Below are 7,328 nucleotides of genomic sequence, written 5' to 3'. Positions count from 1 at the left end.
TTTCAGGCAGTCTTCTTTTTATGGTAGACTTGGATATTGATACGCCTACCTCCTGGAGAGTGTTGTTCACTTGGTTGGCTGTTGTGAACGGGTTCCTCTTCACCATGGAAATGATTCTGCCATCATCCACCTCTGTTGTCTTCCGTGGAGTTGATTAGAGGACTCGTGCTTGCATTTTGAAGATTTTGCTGTGAACAGACAACATGCGTTCAAAGGAGGTCTCCATGCAGGTGAGAGGAGCCATCATTAAGCTGAGGGAACAGAAAAAACATGCCAGAAATTGCTACTGTATTAGGAGTGGCAAAATCAACAGTGTGGTACATCCTGAGAAAGAAAGAAAGCACTGGTGAACTCAGCAACACAAAAAGACCTGGCGCCTCATTTATAAAACTTTGCGTAGGATTTGCGTCAGAAGTGGCGTACGGCTGAACCATAGGACGTGCGTACGCACAGAAATATTTGGAGTTATAAAACCGTGCGCACGCACATCCTACGCATCTTTCCCTTAATAAATCACAACCAATTCTAAATGCAGCGCAGCTTTTGCGGCTTCATGACACGCCCATAGTTGCCCATAAATAGTCCGCGAAACGCCCACAAATGAATATTCATTGATTGGGAAACCATGGCAAACACAGAGAGGAAATGAAAAAAACGTAACTTCACTCAATGTGAAGTAGAAGTTATCATTGGCGAGGAGGAAAAGAGGAGAAAAGTGTTGTTTGGAGGGCACAGTGTGGACATTACTATGCCAAAAAGGCACGTGAGTGGCAAACGGTGGCAGACGCCGTAAATGCTGTAGCCTCACAACCTCGGACCGTGGTTAAATAAAAAAGAAATGGTCGGACATCAAAGTCGAGGCAAAAAAACGTCTGGCGCTGCATCGCCAGAGTGTGTCTGCCACGGGGGGGGGGGACACCGGAGCTGACCCCTCTTGATGAGAGACAAGCGGCAAGAATTGGGGAATCCCTTAGTGGAGTGGTGACTGAGGCACAGGGGGACGCCGACGCGCCAGATGACACCCCCCCAAAAGCCCGCAGAGGTCCAACAGGACGGCTCGAGGAAGTCGGAACCGGCTCATAAGCCAGTCGTCCTCATTTGCCAGCACGTCTTCTTGCTGTCTAAAGATGCGTTCACTCCCAATTCTTCCATTTGCCACATCTTCTAAGAGCGCAAGATCAGCCATTGTGCGTCATTACGCATTGTGATGGGGCATTTTATTTCCCTCCATTTAATTACATCTGACAAGCTGCAGATGTCGGGAATAATCGACGTGGAAATGGGAAATTGATCAGCGCAAATGTAATTTCTTGTTGCTTTCTGAATGGTTGACACATACGCCATACATTGTTTCATCAAAAATAAAACAAACTAAAAGCATATGTATGAATACCATAATTCTGTAGCTTATGAAGAAATGTTTTACTATGAAAACAACTTTCCCCAGTGGACAATTAATGCATCTCTCTCCATCTATCCATCTGTCTGTCTAATTGCACCTATATCTGCTCCGCCAGACGGACACATTGACGGGAATATCAGTTTTGTACATTATTTCGTTCTGTTAACTATATTATTTATGAGGATGAATTGCACAACATGCCAATATTGCAGAACATATTTCACTTTTCTTTCTGCAAATAAGTGTTCATTTGAATTTCTGTTGTAATTTTCGTTTGATTTTTTTGTTTGTCTCACTGCTGATCGATCAAACGGGTGTTCGTGTAGCTGTTAGTTGTAAGACTTGATTTGTGAAGTCGTCATGTTATTTATGAGAGGCAGTATTGTCATTTTCACTTTCACGTGTTTCTTCCATCTGCCGACGGCGTCGCCGTTTCTCATTTCACCCGTTTTTGTGCGTACGCCTGGGTCAGAGCTTGCGTGAAGGACCGCACATTTTCCCGTCAAGTTTGCTTTTTATAAATCTCAACTATTGCGTAGAGAGTGGCGTACGCCTTCTTTTGTGCGTACGCAACGTTTATAAATGAGGCCCCTGGCCTTTTATCTGCTGCACTCATAATGACATAACAAGGGAATTGCCAACACTTGCCCATGCAATTGCATGGAAGTCAATTGTCCAATTACTTACCAGCCCATGAAATGAAGGGATTGTGTTTAAAAAATACTTCAGTTTTCACATTTTTATGCAATCTTTTTGTTTAATCCATGGAATAAAAGCTGAAAGTCTGCACTTAAATGGCATCGTAGTTGTCTTTATTTAAAATTCCCTGTGGTAATGTACAGAAACAAAAATTGGAAAGACAGAAGTCTCTGTCCAAATATTTATGGTCCTGACTGTGTGTGTGTGTGTGTGTGTATATATATATATATACATACTTTAAGAAAATTAAACATTTCTGAGTATTTCTTGTGTCCCTAGAGGCTTTTGTCCTGTGAGACGGCAGGTTTTTGTTTTCGTGATGTCGAGTATTATCACTAAAACTGCACAGAAATGCAGAAAGTATTTCCGTCTATAAAAAAACATCCTAAACAAAAATGTAACCAAAACTACCTGAAGAAGCTGTTATCTTAGATGCACAAACATTTTTAAAAAGGCTGAATTAAGAGCTCAACTCCGCCAGAATTGACTTTCAATTAAAGTTAAAAAAGCATGAAAGGACGTCGCTGTTGGACTATAAAACTCCTAAATGGAAGCCCCATGTGGTGAAACACGCTGCAGGGAAAACCACTTTTAGCTTCCTGGGATTCTGTACCTGTATTATTCTAGACTTAAGCCTTTAAAGTTTCGTATACAGTATGCTCTACACTACATTCAGATGTTAAGCACAGTGAGGGGAAATGTACTTTACATTGTGAGACACTCTGTTAAAGCTTGTGCTTGCTCAGCTAAGCTTTGGATGTCTCATCAATTTTCTATTTGATTCCAGAGAGACAGCATCTTTTCTGCAGTCGACTGCATTTTTATGCGGTGGGGGGGTGGGGGGTGAAGGAAATCTGCCCTGAAACCTTCCAAATATTCTAAAGAAACCTTCCAAAATGTTCTCCTTAATCCCACATGTGGGGAAATATTTGATAAATGTTCTTTTCACTGGGAGTGTAATTCTGTTACCTTGCAGTTCCAGGACAGTGAAATGAGGCCTGTGCTGTGGTGGCGGCGGTGGTTTGGTGCAGGGGGGGCAGCTTTCACTGTCTGTGCACATGAGCTTACAAGCCAGAGAAGGTGCAAATGTTTGTTAACTGCAGGAGATTGCTCTCCAACGTTCCACATCGCCTTTGCGGCTGACTGAAAGAATAATCCAAATGTGGATGATGTGATAGAGTGAAATATTAAAGCAGCGTTTATTGCATGTCCTTTTCAAAGCAGAGTCCAGTCTGCATGGATGGACGAGCTTAAAAGGAGCTTTTTGCCTTCTTCCCTCTCAAATTAATCTCGTTCAGGCTGCAGTGTTTACAGAGGAGCAACGCAAACACACAACACCCAGGTTCCACAGGTAGATGCAGAATTTCCCTTTTAGGGTTGATGATGAGTTACTGGTTCATGACTTGACCCATGCTGTCAGAGAGGTGCATGCTCTGCCTCACACAGATGGTGGACATGTTTGAGCTCTGGACTCAAGACTGTTGTCCGGCTGAGGCTTTTGAGCCGATTATTTGTTTCACCTTATTTCCAATCTGATAGACAGTCTCTGCTCCCTCTTTAAATGTGTGACCAACAGAACTTAGACGAGTGTTAGGACGCTAGATGGGAAAACATCTTCGTTGCGACACGGACAACGGCTGAAGATGCTGCCAAAAGACAAATGTCTGTAATGAAACAAATCAGTGACGAAACATACTATTCTCATACAGAATATCAGCTTTTAAAACATCTGATTTGTCCTTTACATTACAAAAAAAAAACCATGTACCTTACCACCACGGCATGTTTTTAACACGAAATGACAAGTCTGATCCATCTGAGCTGAATGAACACTGACTCTCATCAGCCTTTCAGAACAGATATGCCGTCACAAGAACAGGCAGACGGCTGGGTCCAAATGCAGCAGGTTTATTAGCTCAGCTGAAAGTCCACAAAGCTAAAACAAGGTCAGGCAGGCAGGTAGGGGTCAACAACAGGCATAAGATCATCAGAGGAGAGACGGGGTAGTCAGGATCCAGGTGAGAGTCGCAGCAGGCAAACAGATTCAGAAACAGAAGCTCAGATCTAAATATGGAAGGCAGTGGCACAAACAACACTTTGCACTGAGCTTCACTCAGTGCAGTGCTTAATCAGACTGTGGTTGATGAATGAATGAGAGTCAGGTGTGCAGCATCCAGGAAGTGCATGCTGGGGTTGCTGGGAGCTGTAGTGTGGCCAGGACTCTGGGGACGGCTCCCGTTGGTGACCAGAGAGGGAGACAGAGCTCTGACTTCTGACAGATAGCATCAGGAATCCTCTCACACGGAGAGTGTGAGGGGAAAAAATATCCTGACGATGCAGGTTGGAGTTTCTGCATGTGAGCTGTTCTGCTCTCAAAATGTGATGAGCTCCTATTCTTTTCACAACATTTTAAAGACTCAAAAGAAGCGTTATTATTTTAAAAAGTGTTTGTTCATTTTGAATCTGAGGACAGTAACAAAATGAGCAAAAACTCAGAGAGAAAACTCCTGCTGATGCAATGACTTAAACCTTCTGCAGGCAACATGGATCCACATCCGCTCGCATCCTCATCAATATTTTCATGTTATGTTGGATTGTGTGAAGGAGCGCTTCAGCACCAGATGCTGTTTTCATGCACCGATAAGCTCCAGATCTGCACCCTACTGAACCTGTCAATGCAGGCTCTAAAAAAATGATTCTGTCTGGAAATAAATGGTTAAAGGTTTAAATGAGCTTGTTTAGAATCTGAAGATACATGAAGGACTCACCTCTGTCAGCTAGTTCTAATACTTTCAGATTACCGTTACATTTTGAAGTATGTACAAAAATATTTCAATCGCTTTAGAATGGAAGGTATGAAGGTTTAAATTTTAGAACTGGAATCCCACAGATGATGAGGATTGAACTTTTTTTAGAGGCACAAACTCCTGAGAAATGGCAGACCTCTCTGCCACTGGAGGATTTGTTAAGACATAGTGGATGAAGGTGGGGTTAAAAAAGTGAATAATAAAATAAGATAATCTAGATTTGACCTGAATGTCCCTTTTTTTATTTTATTTACAAGAGCCACAAAGAAGATCACTCTTATGAGAACAGAAAAGAGACAAGTGGATGCTCTTTCTGAGGAAACAGACTCTTTGTGTACAAAACCACAGAGATAGAAGTCTATGCTGGGCTGGTTCTACACTGTGGTCAGCTGTAGGGGGCTGGACCCAGAAGCAGCTTGGTCCTCAGAAAGGCAGGAGACTGGTTGGTTGAGCTCGGCTCTCTGCAGACGGAAAAAGCTCTCTAAGTTCAAATCACAAAACCAGCAGTCATCATCACCATTCACTCGTCCACTAGAGGCGCACTTTCAATAACAATAAAATCCATAACTAATTTCTTCCACCGATGAACTATGCACATCCTCTGCTCTCTGTCCATCAATCTGCTTCTTCGGCAAAATGTTTAGGAAAGCAACAGAGTGAGAACTGGTGTTTGTTCAGGGGAATTCCATGTCAATGAATCATTTTTAACATGTCCTGCTGTTACTTCAATTCATTTTAAGATCATTTCTCCTTTCTTGCAAAAATACCCACGAGTCACTTCTTCAAAGGTCCAGGTCAACACTTTAGTCTTTGGCCTTGTTGTTAAAATTGTGTTTTATCGTCACATTGTTCATCTTCTGCTGAGGATAAAATAACAGACATTTGTTGTAAAGTAAAAGAATGAGGGAATAATAAAGAGGCCTGAACTGTTGGACCTGACACTCATGACCTGGAGGTGAGACCAAAGATAATCTCTCCAACACTTTAACAAGTGTCTCAGCTCAAGGCTCGAGTCCTTGCAGGTGAAACTTGTGACTTCAGCTCAGATTGCCTTTCTCTCCAAATTAAAAGCACAGTTTTGTCAATTTTTCTGTGCAGTTGTGCATCCATCTTTTTATTTTTTAGGTCAGTCATTTATGAAGTTGTAAGAAGCTGGTTCAGCAAATAGGCAAGTGCTTGAAAACGGTTGTGGACTCCCATGTGAAACAGTTTGGCAGACGTCAGTCAGGACAGATTCCAGGTCCAGCACTGGGATCACGGGGTCACATTCAGACACTTTCTTTCCTGATGAAACACCGTGGAAAGGCAAAGGAAGCCCTGGACAGCCACAGGAAAATGTGAAAACACATCAAATCAAGCTTGGATTTAGCCAGCCCCATGGGCTGGCTAAACCCCCCCCACACCTGCACCCCATGGGGTGCAGGTGTGGGGGGGCAAGAATGGGTGCAGAATGGGTCCAGCGACACACTACGCCCTCGCTCAGTCAGCGGCCAGCCGTTGCTCAGCGGGCTGAGTCCGCCACAGCCGCGCGCCGTCGCCTGGAACGTTGCGGAGAACGCGTTTATCTAATCTAATATATTTTTTTCAAATGTTTATCCATATGATTTATAATAAATCTGCTCAATAGCCCTGGCCCTGTTGTCCTGCTACAACAAAGAGGATCATCTTCCTGATCCTGTCCGTTCGCAGCTGTCTAGCTGCTTGTCTGCATTTAAAGCACGAAGAGATCATTTCTCATTAAAATGCAGGAGAAAACTAAGTTTTTCTTTAGAAATGCATTTTTAGTTCACTCTCTGTGTTCATACAAAATGATTGAGAGACTTGCTGTCACATTTGAACGTTAATCAGAAGACTTATTGAAGCAGGAAGTGTGAATCTGTGAAGACCTTTCTAACTTGACCAAGTTCTCCGAATCCTGCACTCTGATTGGTTGACTCCGCCTCCTCTCACCCCCCCCCCCTAGTCCCATTATCGGACACAGATCACTTTTGACACAAGTTTCTCGCAAGGAATGTGTCAGAATTCAGAGCGCATTTGAGCAGTTGTAATCACAGATCTGAAGTTGGAACTCTAAATGAACACATGCAAATGGAAATTTGTCAGTTCACAGCAGAAGATTTTTACACACAGATGCAGATTTTTGATGCACAAGTATTCAGATTCTATATTACAAGTTCTCAAATCAAATCTACAAGTGCGTTCTTTTTGACACATTTTTACCTTCATAGGATCCTTTCTGACCAACGTGACCTCAAATTATCTTTTCATTAAAATATTGGCACCTTGATTAGAGCAGAAGGATTGTAACCTTTCCCATCCTTGGAAACACTTCAACTTTATCCAGTTTTACAAAAAAAAAAAAAAAAGAATAAAATAAATGTAAGCAAAGTAATATATTTGACTATTTAAAATGGTGCTTT

This window comes from Oryzias latipes, chromosome 4 (assembly GCF_053564925.1).
Source record: "Oryzias latipes strain Hd-rR chromosome 4, Olatipes_Hd-rR_3.1".
Classification (NCBI taxonomy): Eukaryota; Metazoa; Chordata; class Actinopteri; order Beloniformes; family Adrianichthyidae; genus Oryzias; species Oryzias latipes.
The sequence above is the reverse complement of the archived record's forward strand: the minus strand, read 5'-3'. Positions refer to the sequence as shown.